The following is a 22,730-nucleotide window of genomic DNA, read 5'->3' on the forward strand; positions in this document are numbered from 1 at the left end:
ATGTGATGTTGTCGAATATTTATTTAACTGGGCAACGTGATCACATCTTATATTATTATAGCGAGACATTTCCTGCTCATTTGGCAAACAGAGAGCAATAATTAAATTGTAATTATTGAATCAATAATGAGCAAAACGTTTTAATTGTTACAATGTCATTATTATTTTGAGAGAATAAAAACTGGTAATTATGAGTTACGATATCATATTTCAAAAGCCGCCATGTTTTATTATTAGTTTAAAATATATTATGGAACAATTATGGAAATATTTCCTCGGTATAGTGATTTTGATATTACATTATACTACTTACTTGGTGGTAGGTCTTTGTACAAGCCTGTCTGGGTAGATACAACCCACTATTTATAAATTATACGGCCAAGCAACAATATTTAGAACTATTGTTTTCCAGTTTGAAAGGTGAGTAAGCCAGTGTAACTACAGACACATTGTTTTGTAATAAATTATTAAAATGTCTCGCAGCGTCAATGTCAATGGCCGGTGGTGACCACTTACCATCAGATAGCCCATTTATCCGTCAGATGTAGTAAAAAAATGCAATCATAACAAAATATATGTTACTGTAAAAAGTTAAAATCAAAAACTAATCGAAATTTGCTAAGTATTGAACTTTCAAAAGTTTTTAACGAAAATGAAGTATTTTCCAATTCTATAGCATTACTAGAATCGTTATGTCACGGTAAGTAGACTTATTTCGGACACTTTGGAAAGTGTCCAAATGTTACACTATCCGACTAAAATATCTTGGACTTTTATAACTGGTCTAGGCCAATAAAACACATTGCCATTAGAGAGAGACGGAAAACTATCTGGGGGCCATCTTTCAATAGTCACGATAGTACTCAAGATAAAATTAAGTGTGAGGGCAACAGTGTGACATATTGCGAATTTCCGTTATTAATATGAGAGAGGAGGGAGTTCTGTTGGAATATTATTATGATATGAAGTTTTTATGCGCACAGTTCTGTAACGAAATCGTAAAAAGAATTCTTTACTTTGAGGTAAAAATGTAAATGATACGAATTCAAAGTACATGCTTCTATTGAGACGGAATATAAAAAAAAATAAAAGATTTTCAAATATTCCTTTCAGTGTATTTACTTTTTCGAGTACATTCCGTATGTTTTTCAACAATTTCGTTTACATTGTTATTTATCATTTGATCTGCTGGCGATCGTTTCTATTCCGAGGTGTGTTTATGTGTTTATTATCTGAATATTAGTTTAGCTTTATCACGAGAATGTTTTTAATCAATTTGCTTGGATTTTATTATTATAAAATATGTTAAAACCTTTTCTGCGATTCAATGGTAAAACCTAAAATGTTGTCGTACCCTCTGAATTCGGCTATAAAACTTTTACATTTGTTAGTAGATTTCTTTATTTGAATTATTGAATTTGTATATGTATACGTATACGCTTGTTTGTATATCAGTATTTATGTATGTAAGTATTACTATATATATAAACACCAATCTTTAATTTCTTTTTTTGTATGGCATAGATTAGCAGACGAACATATGGGCATATGACGCTGTAAGAAATATTAACCTTTCCTTACATCGCCAATGTGCCACCAACCTTAGGAACTAAGATGTTATGTCCCTTGTGTCTGTAGTTACACGGGCTCACTCACCATTCCAACCGGAACACAACAATACTGAGTATTGTTGTTTGGCGGTAGAATATATGATTAGTGGGTGGTACCTACCCAGACGGGCTTGCCCTACCACCAAGTAAATTATTATTCGTATCTTTGAAAAATCTCGTCACGACACGGTACGTCTTGGCATAATTGACTGGTATGCGTGAGGTGTCTTACACCCAGAAACGCTTATAGATGTTTTAAATAAAAACATTTTTTTTAATATAAAATAGGTTGATGGATGGGCAATTGGTCCATCTAATGGTAAGTGGCCACCGGCATACATAAACATTGGTACTGTAAGAAATATTAGTTATCCCTCATATCACCAATGTGCCACCTTGGAAACTAAGATATTATGTCCCTTGTGCCGGTTACACTGGCTCAATCACGGGAACACAATAATACTAAGTATTGCTGTTTGACGGTAGAATATATAATAAATTGATGGTACTTATTTATGAAATGTAATAATAAAAAAAATTAAACTGTGATGCTGCATGTTTGTAAAAATATGTAGCCACACTAAAATATAAATAAAATACCAATTAAAGAAATACGGAAGCACGGACAGCCTGAATATACGAGCAACAATAAATTAAAAAGAAAATTGTTATAATATTCGTATTTGTTGTGTTAACATTGGTTAAAAATAATCAGTTTACGTTTAACTTTAACAATCCCCAGGTGGCTAGTTTGTTCAGGAGCGATATGCGGTCGTTCATTGATATTAATTAGTAAACTTTTTATAAGTATGAAACTTGAGGATGTGGTGAGCCTCTCTGTTGAACAAACTGTTAAAATAGGTTTATAGAGGCTTATAAAGATTGTTGATTATATGTTAAATAATAATTTGTCCTTTCTCTGGAACCTGGACCTCTGAAACTGCTTCAAGAAGTAATTTTAAGGTAACTAGATAAATATTTACTGTGCTTTTCAATATATATGAAAAACAAAATATGTATGAATAATTTAGCTTTTTGACAGCCCATCTGGGTAGAATCCACCCACGCATCAGATATAATACCACCGAACAGCTATGCTTAGTATTGTTTTTTATTGTTTTAAAGGATTCAAAATCAAAATATACTTTATTCAAGTAGGCCTTTACAAGCACTTAATAATCGTCATTGCACAAACTATATTAAGTGAAGCTACCACCGAGAAGAACCGGCAAGAAACTCAGTAGTTACTTTTGAAGATTGGATTGAAGAGTCACTGTTACAACACGCACGACGAACATAACATCTTAGTTCCTGAGATTGTATTTGTGCTGTAGAGAATAGCTGATATTTCTTGCAGCGCAAATGTCTACGGTGACCACTTACCACCGGGTAACCTATTTGCCAGTTTACCGTCTATTTTCAATAAAAAAGTAATCTTGCATAGATTCTTATATATCCCAAGATTTTTTTGTTATACTCAAATATAAGAACTTTATGTGAACAGTCCGTAAAGGCTCACAAATCAGATTAAATCCTTTGAAACCTACAATCTCATACTGACAAAGTTTTACGAGTGAGTTGCCGAAAATAAATTTATTCGTAAAAGCGAACGAATAAATTAAATTAATCCAACACACGCCTTTTACCTTCACATTTAATAAACTACCAGAACATGGGGTTTTGTTACCAATATTTTTTTAATTTATATAACGGCATAAAATTTGATTACGTTATACAAAGATTGGATTTTTTTAAAAGGAAATATTTTTGGAATAAAAATGAAGCTGTTGGAGCACGAAATTGATTCATGATTTTAAATAATCGTCTTTTCAATATTAGATAAATATATTGAAGGTAAAATGACAAATGTGATCTAATATGAATAAGACTTCGTTCCAATTTAAATATTATATACGTTAACTCAAAGAACTCCACAATCATTATTTTGCAAAATAAACTAAACGTAAATATACCCCAAATTTGGAATCAGTAAATCATCACTTGGACACTCAGTTTTGTTTACGTAGCTTAAGACAATTTATTTCATCAAAAATGTACAAATTAGCCAGATTTGATTTGCTAAACATATTTACATTTAAATTTTGGTACGTCAAAGCTTTTAAAGCCGATATAGTCTAGTGATTAAAGAACGTGAATTTTATCGAAACTTTAAGGCTTAAATCAGGGCGTGCACCTTTGAATGCTCATATACTTCATTTATGTTAATAATTATTTTTATAACCAGCCACGAAGGATGCTCCGATACAAGTTTGGATATGCATATCCAAGCTAGAATGGATTTCTTATTAGATCTTTTATTTTTTTATATTCAGTCTCAATAAAAGCTTGTACTATAAATTCGTATCATTTACATTTTTACCTCAAAGTCAAAAACTCTATATATATAATATATAACGTTATTGTATAAGCTCCAAACCATCCCCTCAAAAGTCTTAGAAAGCCCACCAGTGGGACATTTATAAACTGTGGCTTTATTCCAAAGCTCTCCCAATCGTTCAAGTTAATACATTTACACGACTCAAATGCACCTTAGGATCGAACGTTTCCTGTTTGCTTATTATTTATTAATCGATAGAGTTCAACAGGTAGCGTGAGACACGACAAGTCTCATACTATATTCAACATGCAATACAGATACCGTTAGCGTCAACAAAATGTGTACGTATTGGTTGTTTTCACATTCACAGACAGCAATGCGATAACTACGAGCATTCCATAAAACGTGAGGTCGGCAGCCACATATTTTCACTAAGTGTGAGACTAGCATACTAAAATATGAACAATTTTAATATTATTTCAAAATCAAAAATTATGATACAAACCTACTATAAGCCATCGCCGTTAAATCAGATAGCCAATAAAATAGTTTTATGATTGAATCTAAAACAAGTTTATTTAACTGCAGAAGATATTTTGTATTTTTTTAGATTTTAAATAAGTTGTGCAATTAATAAAATAGATTAATTTTATATTGAACTAGCTAAATCTGCGGCTAAACCCACGTGAATTTTGTAAAACTTTACCTATCACAGACCGTGACCCCAATTTTACCCCCTCGAGGGGTGAATTAAGAAAAGTAGCCTATATATTTTTCTGCAGTTGCCTTTGACATTCGTACTTTTTAATAATACAATTTTATATATTATTATAATATATATGTAATGTTTTAGAAGAATAATTGTCCGTATAAGTAAAGACGCGTGATAGACAAACGACTAAAAGAGAAAACAAAACGACGACTCACTTTCTTAAGAAACATTTCCTGCGATTTAACGTGCGATAAAGACAGCGAAGTGGCAACTGAAAACCATGGGCACGTATTACAGATTGTATTTTATATTCTTATTATTTTCGAGCTTAGTTTTTTCTTCATGGTTTTACATAAATAACGTGTAATTGTGACTATGATATTTTTTTATTTCAAATATTTTGAATGACTAGCATATGGGTCGTATAGCCATTGGAATTGTAAGAAATATTAACTATTCCTTGCATCGCCACTGCACCATCTTGGTTACTTACTCTGTTGTCCCTTGTGTCAATATGTACATTGGCTCACTCACCGTTAGGAATACAACAATACTATGCATTGCTGTTTCGCGATAGAATAACTCATCAGTAGGTGGTACCTATCTGGGGTTTGCACGAAGTCCTACCACCAAGTAAAGCAAGTAATAGCAGTGTGACAATTCCTCCAGTTTATAATAAAATGTCCATACAAGTTGATATTTCTAAATAATGTCATGAAATTGTGAGGTACTTTTAAATGAACATTATAAAAGAACACTCACAGTTCAAAGGTAGCCAACATGACATATGTTACAATCACGACAAAGGCCCTCCGTTCGAGGCAATTACGCCGGAGGCTGCAACGCCCTCCATCAAATAGGTCAAAAGGACTCGTATAGGGACTAGCAGCCAATATAAGTTAGTACGAGAGGTTGATAGATATTTTTAAAGATTTGTATGATTTATTGAAGAGACTCTCTCAGTAATAAAATTACGTTACTGGTTATTCACTAAGATAGTAATTTAGTAAGTTATTAAATAGTAATAATATACTAAACTACTATAATAAAATACTATACTCGTAGTTTTACTATTTAATCATAGCTTGCATATAAAACCTTGTTTTGTCAGTCATTTATTCACCAATTTGTAATCAGAATCAATATATATTTTATTCTAAGAGGCTCCTGGGATATTTAAAATGAAATTTAGTAAAAAAAGTCTATCCAGTTGATACGTAATATTTAAGCAATCAATATCATAGAAATACAATCACAATGGATAAAATAAATCTATTCAACGTAAAGAAAAATCCACCAATCTAGCGAAACCGCCACTACTATCCGTGCGCGATTTACGAGTGGGATATTAACGACTGTAAAGTTTTACGACGGCATAATATTATTACGAAGGATACCTGTTCCCTTGGGGTATCGACTTTATGATACTAACGGAGATCGATTGAATATTGCTACAGATTCTTATATGATACGAAACTTAGAAAAAAGTTGAAGGTAATCTGTTTTAGTGACATTTTATTATTTGTATTTATTTTTTTAATACTTGTAGCACATAAATCACTTGAAAATTAAACAATTTAATAGCATAACCTGTTAAACACATCTTGTATACGTGTGCAAACTAACCGCCGAACTAATATCCGTAGCGATATGCTACGGTGCTACGGTACTACAGCGTAGCGCTACGGTAACAGCTACGTACTGTAACCTAAATACTTGTTTGCCTCTGCTTATTAGAAACAAGCACGTGCATAAATCGAGCCCGAGTCTTGTGGCGAATATAAAATAAATAGTTTTCAGGTAAATAAAAATTTGTTGGTTATTTTTACCTAAAAAATTATTTAGCTTTAAAACATACAGCTCTAATTTATACTGTAAAAACAAACAGTACGTCAAATCGTTTTATATTTTACTTCTCATTGCAAAACATAAATTAAAACAAGATATTTTAAATTTCGAACCATGAAACAATTCAACAGCTATCAATGCGACGGCCACACTTCGCTTGTTATTGAGTATACAAACCGCTCAAATTAAATTAAAACACAAATTTAATTTAAAATGTTTTTCAATAAACAGTATACGATACATGCGACCACTTCACATACTGTAATTATAATAACATTAAATGGAATTCTTTTATCAGTAATTTCTTACATTACGTATTTGAATTTTGTACAGAATAGATTGCATAGAATGATTTATAGAAAGCCGTAAATAGTTGGTCCTCTTTTAATTTTAATCTTAAGTTAATTTGAATTTTATTTTAGTGTAAATTTAAGTTGAAAGTTCTTTAAAACGATTTTTTTATTCATTAATTAGGTGATTTTTTCAAGTATAACATACTGAAGACTTAATTCTCCAAAAAATAATACATAAAGAAATTTCTTTATACCAATATACTTTAAAAACTAACATTTAACTTAGGTTAGGAAAAATGGGATTACTTTAAGAAATTATATTTATTATATCATGGCTAGTTTAGGTTATATATATTATAATCCCTTTATAAATTACTACTCCTTTTCTTGATTTCAGTAGAGTATATATACTTACCGAAACAATTAAATCAAATCAAATAAAAATATATCCAAGTATTTAATTCAAGTAGACTCATGTGAGAAATTATCACTCGGAATAAGATTCAATTCTCAGTAGTTATTCTTATACGATAATAATCAGATCATTAAATAAGAGCAATTGCTTGAATAAATTTTATTTTTATTTTTGATCACCCAAACTATCACAATTGTGACATTTTGTATGTTTGAATGTTTGTTAATCACATAAAAACGGTTAAACAGATTTAAATGATATTTGGAGTAGAGACAGCTTATAGCCTAACTTTATTTTTTAAGACAGGCCATAAGCTATGGCAAATATCCCCGCTCGTACGTCACACGCAGACGAAACTAGTTAATATATATTTGAACTCGCTGTATTGATGTTAATAACCATATAAAGTTATTTAATCAGTAAATTCTTGCTAATAGTACTTTAGACACTGTGTCACCACTACAAGTTTTGAAACTATGCCATTATGAGGGTTTATTAATGCTCTACCCGTGACTAAACTGTCTTTATCTAAGCCTATGTCTAATATAAAATTTTTGCTCGCATTTTTGTTTGCATAAATATTTTTTGTTTATAAACTTTGAAAGAAAGCAATTACATTTATTAGTTTTTTTTTGACTCCGTCTCGTAAACCTAACTAATCAGGAGAATTGAAATATGGAATGTTCAGAGGTATTCCATGTGCCGTTAGGGGTTAGATATCCTACATTATAATATTATTAATAACCCAAAGGCTTAGTTGTCTATTATTTTCTATATCATTTGCATAATATTAAGTTATTTTTTGCATGCAAATTATTTGTTACTCTTAGCTACATGACATTTTATTATTTTGTGCTATGTGTGATTTAACTCTATGTAGAATTGGTTTAATCCTATTAATTTACGCATTTATTAAAATTGTATTTTTTTTTTTCTTTAAAGTGTATTTAACCCTTTCACTATCTTGTGTCTGACAGCCTTGTGTCATTCATGCTTATTGTTTAAAAAAACGTGCTATCTATTTGGACAATGAAACTGTTAATATTCTTACATCATACCTTTTCTTTTTTTTTCTTACTTAGCTAAAAACGGCGTAATAAACTTTTTAATGCAAAATATTTTATAAATATAAAACCTTCGTTAGCTACATATCATAATAATAAAGCGATGATTAAATTATTCCCAACCTATCTTTCTTTCTAAGCGCTCACAATTATGTAACATACCAGCTACGTCGTAGCGCTAATTGCTACGCAACTCGTAGAGGCGCTTCGTTCCCGGTAAAGACCTAGCGTTAATTGTTACAGCCTTCACCCTCCTGGTAATAGAGTTTAAAGTAATCTTTATATCAGTTTTCTTTGATATTAACATTGAATATCTAAATAAGTTAAATATATATGAATTATAAATTATATATATAATATTTAATAAGATATTTGCCGGACATTTTATTACAGTGTAATATTTTTATATACTTTCTTAAACAAGAATTCACTTTGTAAAACGAAATGTTTAAGCAATATTAATATTATTACATTTTTTATTTCCCATGGTGTCAAAAAGAGTCGCTAGCTTTAATAGACGAATATAACTTAATATGGCTTGATTATTAATAAATTAACCTAAATTAGTAAGCAACTGATGTCATTAAGCCTTTTTAATGCTTGTAAATGCTCTCTGGGTTAACATTCACTAACTGCCGCCGTCGGAACTTTAACGCTAAGAAGTTTCAAAGAAGATTTTAACTAACCTACTTAAGACAACTTTTCATTTAATATAAAAATGTTTTTTACACTTTATTTTCATCTCATTAAATTAATCAGGTCACAAAAATATTATATTATATAAAAATATGACGCGAATAACATTTAACAGTATAAATTAAAATTATTTCATTTAATATAATTAAGTTAAAAACAAACTTATTTACTCACCAATGATCACTATAAAATCATAAACTCAACATTAAACATTGTCACAGTTCAATAGTAGTTTAAATCGTTAAATATGGACACTATCACTTATTTCGACCTACCCATCACACTGGAACAACTTAAGTTTGCGGGCCTCAGTCATTTCGCGCGTCTGTCATGAACGTCCGCGCATACCGTACATCCAACTCGCTCGATGGTCGGCCGCCAACTGACGCGGGGACGCTGTGTTGCCGCGCTAACCCCCACTCCTCCCACGAATATCTACCCTATTACGTAACTACGATTCTATTATTATAGTTTTTTGACAGTAATCTTAACATCTTATTAAAAATTACGACACCGAATTTATTAATAAGTTATATATTATCATGTAGTTATATATATGTTGTATATATTAATATACATAAATAATTAATGGGACAGGTGAAATATATTTAGCTCAATAAAGTGATAATCAAATCAATATTCATGTTGTATTGAGTTATTGACGAAGACCTATTTTTCATAATATTGTCCCTGGAATTCTGGGAAAATTGTGGCGCGTATAGAAATGGTTGACGCATGCGCGGGACAGCCCCGCCCTTCCCGGGGCGAGCTCCACTTGATATCTTAAACTTCACACAAGTCGAGACGGTAAGTACGATAATTGCTTCACACGCATCGATGACTACGATCGTCGTTGGAAAAAATATTATCTGAGAATCGTCATAATAAGCGATCGCTGTGAACTCTGTAATCAGCTTGTTAATTATATTTTAATTAATATTGAGTATTTCAAGGAAGTATAAGTTTCTCAAGCGATAAATCTGTGATTACTGTTTTTAATATTTACAAAATATGAGCATGGATTTAACCATGAGTTCCTTTATAAAAATACGAGATTAAGAGGATTCAATAAATGACCTTGACAATCTATTTTTTGAATTTGCAGACCGTTATGAACTGATTCAGTGCTAGATCATTTTATAATTTTAGGTCATAAAATAAATATAAATTAAATTGTAAATTTTGTAATTGAACTTCGTTCACAAAAACTTTTAGTACTGATTTAATTACTTATGAATAAGTTATAAAATCAGTTACCGTGACTAGATAATAAATAAAAAATACTATTAAGAACATCCAGCTACGTTTACATTTAAGTTATAATATACTATCGGTCTTGCTTGTAAACGTTACTTAGGCCCCTGATACTCTTATATCATCTTTAATTTAACAAAACACAATTTTTGACGCAATCATCCTCTTAACAACATTGACAGGTAAAAATACTATATATTATATAACTAGCTTCTGCCCGCGACTTCGTCCGCGTAGATTTCGGAATTGTGACAGGATTGCGTATCTCAAACGGAAAACAAAATAACCCATAAAGATACAAAATATATATTTTTTAAATAAATAGAAGTAAGAAGATGAATTTTTTAAACTTTGCGAAAATTATGAAAACATTATAATACTATACGGATCATGGATGTGTGCGTGATGTAAATAGTTATATTATGACTTGATTTTTGATTTTGTAAACTTATTTACCGACATTTTTTTTCTATACATATAATTAAGGAGTAAATCGACCGAATCTGTAGGTGTACATTGAATATTTTTTGAAAATTCAAAGCTTATTATATTTTTGTATGTTTAATAACGGTCGCCCGCGGCTCCGCCCGCGTGGATATCGGTTATCGCTGCAAAAAGCCTACCCAGGAAAGACACGGTCAGCAAAATGATTCCCAGGTCAATTCACAGACACCGACACTAACATCGACGACGCAGTCATTATCCGCAGGCTGCAGATGCGGATGCCATGCGGAGCCTGCGGAGCCGAGATGGCCCAGTGGTTAGAACACGTTAATTAAATTGTTTATTTCGTTGATTGTTTCATTCTTGGGAGAAATTATTTTGATAAGGATTAATAGCATTAGTAAAATAAATGCATTTAAATGTAGTCCAAAAAAAATTCAATATTTTTAAATAAAAAAATGGTTGTTGTGCCTCACTCGACATAGATAGGTATAGTGTGTCGCGGACTTTTTTGTAGATATTTATAAGATCTACAATTAATTTGAATATTTTATGGTTCTATCTTTTATAATTTAGGCAGCGTACGCAAAATAAGCAACTTTTTTTGGTTGGTTTTTTACACCTTGAATCCGAAAAACCCAAATATCTTACGGAACCCTATTTTTTCAAAATAAAATTTAGCCTATCTTACTCGTGGATAATGTAGCTTTCGAATGCTTAAAGATTTTTTTTAATCGGTCCAGTAGTTTTTAAGCCTATTCATTACAACCAAACAAACAAGTTTTCCTCTTTATAATATTAGTATAGATAATTTTATTTAAAAACACTCTTAAATAATATACAATTATTTTATGTTGATCGTTGAGGAGGTCCATTGGAACCAACGCTGGGTGAACTGGATTTGAACCAACACGTACAATTTAAACCAGACCATTTGCAAGATCAGCAACAAAAAGACATTGTTAGTTAAATAACACCTTGTTTTAAAACACCATAGCATGTTTGATGCAATTGTAGATTTCTTTCAATCATTATTTGAGCATAAATATTATAAATTGGTTAAGAAAACTGTTTTATCATTTTCATTCATCAAAAAAAAAATATGTAGAGACACTTGTTCTCTACAATCCACTTACAGACAAGGTAAGCCAGTGTTATAAAACATAATGATGACGATGGCCTGATTAATTCTAGAAACGATAGTCATTCTCAATGGAAACTTGCCACCTGGCAAAAGATTGTATAGTGCAAGTGTTCCCAAACACGTGGACTGTGCACTATTGTCCAACTCTACAAATCCGATAGGAGAGTAATCCGACACGACCGGAAAGAGTTCAGACGCATGAGCAACGGCTTTTCAAGGCACGGGAGTGTAAACACTGACAACGACCAAATTCGGACTACTGCTGAGAATTTTTTAACTGAAAAATACAATAACATTTTTATTTGTTCGAGCCGAGATTTGAGGGCTTGGAGAGCCTTATTAACGTGTTACTAGAGCAAAACGTAGCGAATGTGCGCACATATTTACTATAAATCTATTATTCTACAAAGTCGCGATGGACAGGTAGTTAGAACGCGTGCTTCTTATCAATGATTGCGGGTTCAAGCCCAGTCTATCATTATTGAATTTTCTCGTTGTTAATTTATATTTATGTTATTCTCGTAATTGTCTAATTTTTAATAAATTTTTGTCACATGTGTGCCCACCAACCCACATTGAAGGAGCATAGTGGAGTGAACTCTAAACCTTATCTTTAACTGGAAAGGAGGCATTTTCTCAACAGCGGGACACAAGCTAAAATTTACTTCACTACTAATATTAAAAAGTTTTCTAAAAATGTGTATTTTTGGATATTTTTTACTTAATTATGCGTAAACGGCTGGGCTACCCTGATTTAATACATGGGTTATTTTACACCAAACACCTGCCTATCCAGACACGCAGGCGAACTGAAATAAAAAAACACCACAACTGATGGTAGAAATTGAATATTCTATCTATACAAATATTTTCCTACCCCAACAATCCGTTCAGTTCGCGATATCTGACAGCATAATGGATTGACAAGCCACCGCTCCGCATCTGTCATTGGGGCCGCCCTGTGTGATTTAAAATAGAATAAAATATAACGTATTAATATTGCAAACGGCTGAATACTGAAACTAATGCATAACGCTTTGAAGATTTTTTTTTCAATAAAATATTATAATGTTTTTTTTCGTATTTAAGTTACAGTACAAAAAATCGTATTACATATATAAGCTTCTTATAGCTGCAGCTCTTAACAACAGACTCCAGTCTGTTATTACGAGAGTGCTAACGAATTTAAATAGGTGAACATTTTATTAAACAAGTCTCAGAGAGAAGTAATTTATTAGATTCTTTACGTGTAACGACAGAGCTATTGAATGTTGTTATAATTAAATCCCTGCATTTAGTATGAGCCGAGATGGCCCAGTGGTTAGAACGCGTGCATCTTCACCCAGGCAGACACCACTGAACTTTCATGTGCTTAATTTGTGTTTATAATTCATCTAGTGCTCGGCGGTGAAGGAAAACATCGTGAGGAAACCTGCATGTGTCTAATTTCAACGAAATTCTGCCACATGTGTATTCCGCCAACCCGCATTGGAGCAGCGTGGTGGATGCTCCAAAAACCTTCTCCTCAAAGGGAGAGGTGGCCTTTAGCCCAGCAGTGGGAAATTTACAGGCTGCTAATGCTAAAAAAAAAATAATAATTTGTAAGGCTTCCCGTCTAATTCAAAAATATAATTAACTTTTTTTATTTAATTTATTGTATTTGATCACGTCACCTTCGCTCATAGATACTATCACTATAAAAAGTACGAACCACTCACATCCCTTGTGCCTGCAATGCACTGGTTCACTCATCCTACATATATTCAGACAGGCGTGGAAAAAGCCTTAAGACACTTGAATATTTAACAATTATAGCTATTTTGTTTTAGAACATAATATAAAGGAAAAAAACTCCTGATTGGTTAAAAAAATGTGAATGTATCCGAAACCTTCTAGTTGTTAACCTTAACATTTTAGATTTGCCTCAGACATCTTACCGATGTAAAGTAATTTAGAGTTTTTGATTTTTGCAACAATCCACGAGATGAGTTCAATATTATATTATAGCCCCCCGGTGTTGCAGATGTCCATGGGCGGTGGTAGTCACTTTCCATCAGGTGAGCCTCCTGCTCGTTTGCCACCTCTAACATAAAAAAAATATATATATATTTAAAAAACCAGAATTCAAATTAACCAGAATTCAAATTAACCAGAATTCAAATTAACCATTATCCATTAAAAACTCAACGTGTTCCATTCTCTATCGTTGCTTAAAAATCTAATTTTAAATAGAGATTAATATTTTATGTAAAACAAAAGCGTGCCAATAACGGGACCACAGATCCTAACTTATCCTGAGACAATACATCGAAAACAATAGAGTTTTCCCTCTAAAAATATTCTATAAACAATAATGCATTTTTCATTGACGCTATTATTTGAACTCTTTTTCATTTCACATTTTATTTTTAATAGGATATTATGAGCTAGTCCAGATGGGCCAGTTGTTAGAACCAGTGCTGATGAGTGCGGGTTCAAACCCGGATACACTGATTTTCATGTGCTTAGTTTGTTTTTATTACCTATCTCTATTTAAGTTCATATTTCCAAAAAACCTAAACTATGTATTTACTCTGTGTAATCTCAAACAACACTCACGCAACAGTTATAAAATAAACTGCCGTTATAGACACTGCTAGAATAGTATATTTTGATACTTTTAAAAGTATTGAAAATGTATTATTGCATTTTACTTTGAGTTATCGATAAAGGTATTAAGTCTTGGAAAAGAGCTCTCCTGGCTGTTTATAATCTCAGAGCTCGAGACAGCCTCGGGATGTTTTTAGCAAAGCAAGAATACACAGATTGCTCCCAATATATAACAGCATAAACAGATAACAAATATTCGATATAATAACATCATCCTTAAATCTAAACCTGAACTTTACTTGGTGGTAGGTTTTGTGCAACTCCACCTGAGTGGGTATCACCCACACATAATATATTCTACGACAAAACACCAATACTTAGTATTATTTTATTTCGGTTATAACGACTATAAGAATAACTACAGGCACACGGGACATAAAACCTTAGTTCCCATGTTTGGTGTCGCATTGGCGTTGTAAGGAATAGTTAATATTTCTTGCAGTGCCAATGCCTATGGCGGTAGTGACCACATACCATCAGGTGGTCTAATAGCAGGTCTGCCTTCCAATTTTATAAAAAAAAAATAGATTAAAAAGGTGTCCAATTTCGTATAATATTTTAGATAACGTTCCGGGATATCTTAGACAAATGCATTCAACGTGTGATTCGATTTGACATTCGATACAAATCGAAGCAATTTCCACCGTCTGTCTTTCGTTTATATTTTGTCAGGTGTCATCCAGACACGAGTATTTATGTCGTTTATACACATTTTGGTGTTATTTGTAAACGAATCAATGGATAACTTAAGACAAGTCTCACTGGAAACAACAGCTGTAAACAACATTTCATGAACGAGGGCGACGGTAAACATCGTAACTAAATTGTTGAATGTATTTTCGTTTATGTTTCTTAACAAAAGAGGCTGTTGTCCATTAAACAAACGATATTTTGTCTTAAATAACGTTTAAGTAAAAAATAGTTATTGTTAAGTCGAAAAATTAAAGAATCGTATATTTTTATTTATTTCAATTGTATCTCTATGGTGTTCACTAAATCTGGAAGGGCGGGAGGGGATTTGTTTTCGCGTTACACTAACGACACAACCCAGATAAGCTAACCGCCAAGTTGTAAATAATATTATGTAGGTTTCGTGTTTCAGTTTAAATTTTGAAATGTAACTTAATGTTTTATCGTTATCAAAACACTATTTCGTTTGTATTTTATTATTTTATTTATCATAAAAAAAGATCATTAAAACATATAAATATTGAAAGTATTATACGTGTAGTTGTGTCTTTGTGTATATTTTAACGTTTTAATGAAAAGTTTTTTTTAACATATATTTGTGATGATAATATTACTTCTACAATTTTATTCATGTGTTTTGGGTATAAATCGCTATCGTTATTATCTGTTTCGTATAAAGGTTCTCAGAGAATGCCTAAATTACCTTTACCATTAATTACCTTTAAGTCTGTTTTATATGCTACACAATTTTTCAAAACCAGCATACTACCCTGATGCTTATATTGAATCTTTCAGTTTTCTAATAAATTAAATTTTAATTATAAAATTAACAACAAAAACAGCAATAATTTGACAAACAAACAAAACACAACAACTAAGTTCACTAGTTTGGTGTAGCATTGACTATATGCAGAATAATTAATATTTCTTACAGTTCCTATGTCTACGGGGGTAACCTAACCTAACCTTACCATCAGGCGGCCTACTTACATCATAATAAAATAAATAAATAAAAATTACCATTAAAACCGTACATAAATACATCACTTCACAAAATGATAAGGCGGAACCGTATCAAATTAATAAAGTGAGTTACAAAGCCACTCTACCCACGAGTGCCATATTGAACGGAGGAAAAGTGCAATATATCAATTCCACGATATAAAACAATGAAATATTCTTTGTCATACATTTTTATGACCTAAGGGCTATGTTAAATTAAATTTAGAAGATAAAGAGCATGGGGGGTGTTAAAAAACATGGTTTGACCTCCTCAGAGCTCGGATCTCAAACCCATAGAACGTTTGTGGGAAGAGCTTTACATAAACGTCCGTAATCATGGTCTATCCTCGCAAGAATAAATGTGGAATGTCTTATGCGAAAGTTGGAGCAATATATCACAAGACACCATCAACAAATTGATTGTTCGTATGCCGAGACATGTGAAAAAAATCATACAATGTAAAGGAGGATTTTTGTTGAAAAGTCGATTTAGCTAACTGTAGCCTTTTCTAGCATGGACTGGTAATATTAATTTATTATTTTAAAGTATATTGTTTGTATATTAGTGATTTATTAGATAATTAAACATTTAATATTTTATTAGAGTTTCACTTTTTTTTCATACTTTCATTATGTTGGTCTTAAGCTTTTGGCCTACAGAATATATGATAGCCACAGCTTAACCCGAAATCTGTATATTAATAGGCGAAGCAATAAATTTGTACACCGTTTTTATTAAAAAAAACGCAGACGGAGATGTATGAAATTTGGCACTATTTAATTTTAAGTGGAGAAGGAGTGTAGTAAGCTAATATTTTGTAAAATGTGCTTTAGAAACACATTAAAATAATAATAAACTTTACAGACACTACGATACGTTTAACACATACAGGTTTATCTAAATAATATTTAATATGAAACATTCATAGATAATGAACGCATACTGCCAATGACAAACACGTCATCAAAGATGAAAATCTTTGTAATTTTTTTTTATCGTAGTGACAAGGCATCGACCAGTTGAGCCTTATTTTTCCAACGTATTTTTCGAATCAAAGCATCTAATATTTTAGTAGAAATAAATTAAGGTCGAATTTCGACCAACGGGCGACGATTATTTCGTATAAAATCTTACTTGCAAATTGCAATGGAAAATGAGCAACTATGTCACGTGACGATAATTGGTAACACCTATATAAAGCCCTACTGAATATATTTTCAATAAGAAAATATATCCTTCCTTCTTTTAAACGACACACTCATTCCACCGCTAAGGAATATTACTTGGTATTGTTGTATTATGGTTTAAATGTTAAGTAAGCCAGTGTAACTACAGGCACAAGAAACTTCTTAGTGTAACGAATTGGGTAAGCAAGGAATGGTTAGTTGTTCTCATAGCGCCAATGTGTATGTACGGCAATGGCCTAGCCAAATTGCCTACATATTATAAATAAAATATATATATATACCATCAAAATATGTACTCGACTATCTAACTCAGCCCCAATTATAAATATCGTTAATATTTCGTTCACAAACTCTTTGATCTCAAATCTCATTACAAATACGTTTTGATTTTTAATATATTAAACTAGAAATTTATTATGACGTTATTGAATCATGTTTCATTTAAAACGATTAAATATTTATAAGGGAAATAAAATCAACTTGCGAACATCAAAGAGTCTGATTTGAAGGAAATTATTGATTCGTAATATTTGCTTGAAATATAACGTTCACCACGTTATTTGACAATAACATATTCGACTAAAACTCCGAAATCAAAATGAAAATATACTTTATTCAAGCCTTTACAAGCACTTTTGAATTATTTAACAAACTATATTAAATGAAGCTACCACCGATTTGGAATGCAGATTCTACCGAGAAGAACCGGCAAGAAACTCAGGAACTAGTCTTTTTCAACATTTAAAAATACAACGAATTCCACATACACGTGTCTAAAAAACTTTCAAAGATAAAATATACTTTTGTCATATTAAATAATTCTCTCAGATTCCATATTAATTAATACTCTAACCTCATTATGTAACTGCTTAAGATCATAAAAGCATTAAAACTTTCAAGACCGTAGGTAATTACACAAATAGTTTAATTGGCTCAGCGCAGTAATCGAGGGATGCAAGTTCAAAGTATGTAGGCCAATTTTAAACGTATATTTTAAAATTTAATATTTTTACCTTTAATATCTTTCAAACTATGTGTAAGATTTTAAAAACTCGTCCTCTGATTTAATGAGCCGTATGTTGTTCTTAAAAAATAAATATGTATATTTTTTTAATTAACGTTAAGTGGTAGAGCTTCGTGCAAGCCCGCCAAATAACAGTACTTTATTTTGTTGTGTTTCGGTTAGAAGGGTGAGTGAGCCAGTGTAATCACAGGCACAAGGGACATAACATCTTAGTTCCCAAGGTTGGTGGCGCATAGGTGATGTAAGGAATGTTTAATATTTCTTACAGCGCCTTTGTCTATGGGCGGTGGTGACCACTCACCATCAGATGGCCCATTTGCTCGTCCGCCAACCAATGCCATAAAAAAAATACTATGTATAGCTGTCAAACAAAATTTATACGAAACATCAATACCATACCGTATCATTTCAATGTCTATTAGATTTGGAAAAATAAACTGTGTCAGACTTGAGAATAAACCGAACGTATTAAAACATAAAAATATATTTCTCAGATAAATTATCGAACAATAAACATAACATTATTTTTATATCTGTACAGTGGCGCGATGTTTGTAACGGATTGCCACTCCGTTACACTCAATGTGACAATTCTAGTACTGATTTTCATATCAGCTTTATGTAGCGCTCCTAGACCTTATAATGTCAGGTGTAGTGTTGGTGTAGTGTTGGTCAGGTGTACTTATTATAAAAAAATATATTTTCATCTCATTATTTCTATGAACCTAAACGTTGTATTAATATTATTTTGTTTTTAAAACAAGTTCAAAAACGTTAACTGAATTGTAATTGTCTTATTTAAAAATATTATGTGTATTACTTTAGTTCCAACCGTAAGTAATTTATCATCAATAATATAATTATTTTCTTACAGAAAATATTTAGCTCTTATTTCTATAAAGTGTGTGTTACAGCTCGCTATGTAACAACTCTAAACATATTATATGGGAGGAGCTTTACATTGAATTCAATTGACATTAATGGGACATGACCTTTCAAAAGTGCTCATATGAGCCTCCTTAAATAAAGAATAATTTGATTTTGATTTTAAATAATATAAATTAAAAAAAAATACCTGTGTCTATTTCGTATTATACATAGTTAAATCGTGATCTTAAAGCTGTTTGTAACTTTACATTGATACATCAAAAACTTTATACAACAAAAAACAATGTTTTATGTTTTATTATTGAATACTCTGTTAGTAGTCAGTATTTTTATGGAGAACAGACAACATCAATTTTGTTTACGTACGTAAAAAAAAATTATTAAAACTTATTTAAAATTAATAAAAATTTAATGACGATTAAATTAATTTTTAAATAAAAACTCTAAAATAAAAGTGCCGTTGATGTAACACCGCCGAACCTGGCCACATTTATATATTCCCGCTATAACTCATGCGGCTCACGTGAGCAGAAATTGCAATACACGAATACATACAAAGATGGGAATGTGATTTCGCCCCGACGCCAGGTGTCCGCACTGACTTCCATTTCCGTTTCGACCCCGTCGTAATAGTCCGAAATTACTGAGATTTTTCCTTCATAAACACGATGTAAAACATATAAGATATTGTCTTTCATAATAATCAAGTTGTTCAACTGGTAAAAGTAAAAAATAAATTCTTGATTAATAAAGCCAATAGATATTACATCGCCAGTGCGCCATCGACCTGAGGAACTAAGACGTAATGTCCCTTAGCTTGCTAGTTACATTGATTCACTCATTCTTTAAACCGAAACACAACAATTCTAAATATTTTTAATCGGCGGTAGAAACTGTAACGAGTATCTCAATTCGTAAATAATTCTACATTATATTTGCCTAAAAGTTAACTTTCATTCGTATCTTTTAATTAAAAATTATACAAGTATTTATAATAATATAATTGCTGAACAGAATTTAATAAATACTTCAACATATAATCATTACACAATGAGATATACCCAATAAATTTAATTTGAAGACAATATCACAACAGCAATGACATAAACGTCCACGGCCATACATATGAAAATACATAGATACACACATACATAATACATAACAGTTTCACACATCCAAGTACGTCCTGAGGGTTAAGAATTTGGTTTCCATAGGCTTGTGGAGACTTATCGAAGCGGAAGATTCATATTGTAACGTTCCCAGTTGCATTGTACTCGTATTGTAACTGCCTTGGACGGATGCTTGAACGATCGTTTATACGTTAATCAGTGAGACTGGCTGCTTCTCCTATTTTAATTCGGTACACATTTTAGTAAAGGTGAATATTTTAAGTGATTGTAATCATTTTCGTGTGAGAAATTAAAAACGCTACAATGATACTCTATATGACCATGAGGCAAAGGTTTTATCATTACACTAGTTGTTGCCCGCGGCTTCGCTCGCATTTTAGGGGTTGATTGTCATGTGTTAGGGCAAAAAAGTAGCCTATGTCCTTCGTTGGTGTTCAAGTTTGCTTCATACCAAATTTCATGTAATTCGGTTCATTGGTTTGGCAGTGAAAGAGCGACAGACAGACAGACAGACAGACAGACAGACAGAGTTACATTAAAATTTATAATATTAGTGTAGAAGTATAGATTGTCTAATACAAGTTCGTATTGCGTTCGATAGACTAGATAGATGTGTATTAGACGATTCATTTAAAAGAAATGGTTTCGAATTTGGAATTTGGATAAAATATATTTTGATTCGAAATCATCTATGTAAAGTGTATAGTTAAAAAGATCACAACATTAAATTTTGACATTAGCAGCCTGTAAACTTCCCACTGCAGGGCTAAGGCCTCCTCTCCCTTTGAATTCCACCACGCTATTCCAATGCGGGTTGGTGGAATATACATGTGGCAGAATTTCGTTGAAATTAGACAGGTTTCCTCACGATGTTTTCCTTCACCGCCGAGCACGAGATGAATTTTAAACACAAATTAAGCACATGAAAATTCAGTGGTGCCTGCCTTGGTTTGAACCCGAAAACATCGGTTAAGATGCACGCGTTCTAACCACTGGGGCATCTCGGCCTTGATCACAAAATGTATTTTATTATCGCACCACCAAATCCAATACGCTGCGTGCAATCTATCGACGATATTACCATCCGGGCCCTTTGTGACGACCAGTGTTTCCACCTGATGGTTCGATAGATCACTTAATCAATGTCCGGTGACAATACAGGCATCACTGCCTTTGCACCCCATTATAAACACTTCATTTTAATATAAACTCTATACGTTATACAATAGAGTATATTTTCAAATAATGATAATTAACTTCATAAAGGACGGTGATCCTAAGAAATAATAAATATTTAATTTAAAATTTTCCACTTAATTTCCTTTGAGTTATTTTTTTAAAGAAACTATTTCTCCGGGAACAAGCTTTTAATATTTAATTATAAATTATAAACTTTGAAGGAATTAGTTTTGATTGTTTATTTTTATTAATTCATCCAAACGACTAAGCTGATTGATATGAAACTTTCCTTTTAGTTTAGTTTATAGTTTCGGAAAGATCATAGCTGGTCGAATAAATAGTTTATGATGTTACGAGGAATAGGAGGGTACGATTATCGCTACAGTTACAAGACGCGAACAATCTTAAGTAATACAATCCTTGTTATTACTTAAGTATTGTTTACTATAGTTGAATATTTTTAATTATACGTAATTAATCAGCCGCGTGACGCTTGCCTCTTATGCTGTAAAATAAGGACACTTCTCTTAAGAACACTTCTCTTTTTGTGGAAAAGATTTCGAAGTTATTCCAATGCACGCATGATATTTCCTTTACCGTTGAGCTTATGATTAGTTATAAACACAAATTAAAATTAAGTACACGAAAATTTAGTTGCACTTGATTACAACCCGCAATTATCGCTTAAGATTATTGGTAGGGCTTTGTGCAATGGTCGTCTGGGTGGGTACCACCCACTCATCAGATATTCTGCCACCAAGTAACAATCCTTGGTATTGTTGTGTTCCAGTTTGAAGAGTATGTGAACTAGTGAAACTACAGGCACAAAGAACATAACATCTTAGTTCCCAAGTTTGGTGGCGCATTGGTGAAGTAAGGGATGGTTAATATTTCTTACAGCGCCAATGTCTATGGGCGGTCGTGGTCACGTAACATCAGGTGGCCCATTTGCCGGTCCACGTGACTAATACATAAAAATAAATAAATAAAATATGACAACCTCCGTGGTCGAGTAGGGTGTACACCGGTTTTCATGGGTACGCCACTCCGAGGTCCCGGGTTCGATTCCCGGCCGAGTCGATGTAGAAAAAGTTCATTAGTTTTCTATGTTGTCTTGGCTCTGAGTGTATGTAGTACCGTCGTTACTTCTGATTTTCCATAA

General features: G+C 32.1%; 1 protein-coding gene across 10 annotated transcripts in view; it reads right to left on the reverse strand.

The window, feature by feature from the left end:
* The window catches only part of Mmd (mind-meld), a 497,564-nt gene that overhangs the window by 363,452 nt on the left and 111,382 nt on the right, over window positions 1–22,730 (reverse strand). Inside the window, exon 1 of one of the 10 annotated variants that reach the window (XM_064215711.1) lies at window positions 9,151–9,350. The exons of the other annotated variants lie outside the window; for them this stretch is intronic. The gene's annotated coding sequence lies outside the window, so the exon portion shown is untranslated. Of the gene's footprint in view, window positions 1–9,150; window positions 9,351–22,730 lie in introns of those variants that run through there. 10 annotated transcript variants of the gene reach the window in all.

Source organism: Vanessa tameamea, chromosome 8 (assembly GCF_037043105.1).
Source record: "Vanessa tameamea isolate UH-Manoa-2023 chromosome 8, ilVanTame1 primary haplotype, whole genome shotgun sequence".
Classification (NCBI taxonomy): Eukaryota; Metazoa; Arthropoda; class Insecta; order Lepidoptera; family Nymphalidae; genus Vanessa; species Vanessa tameamea.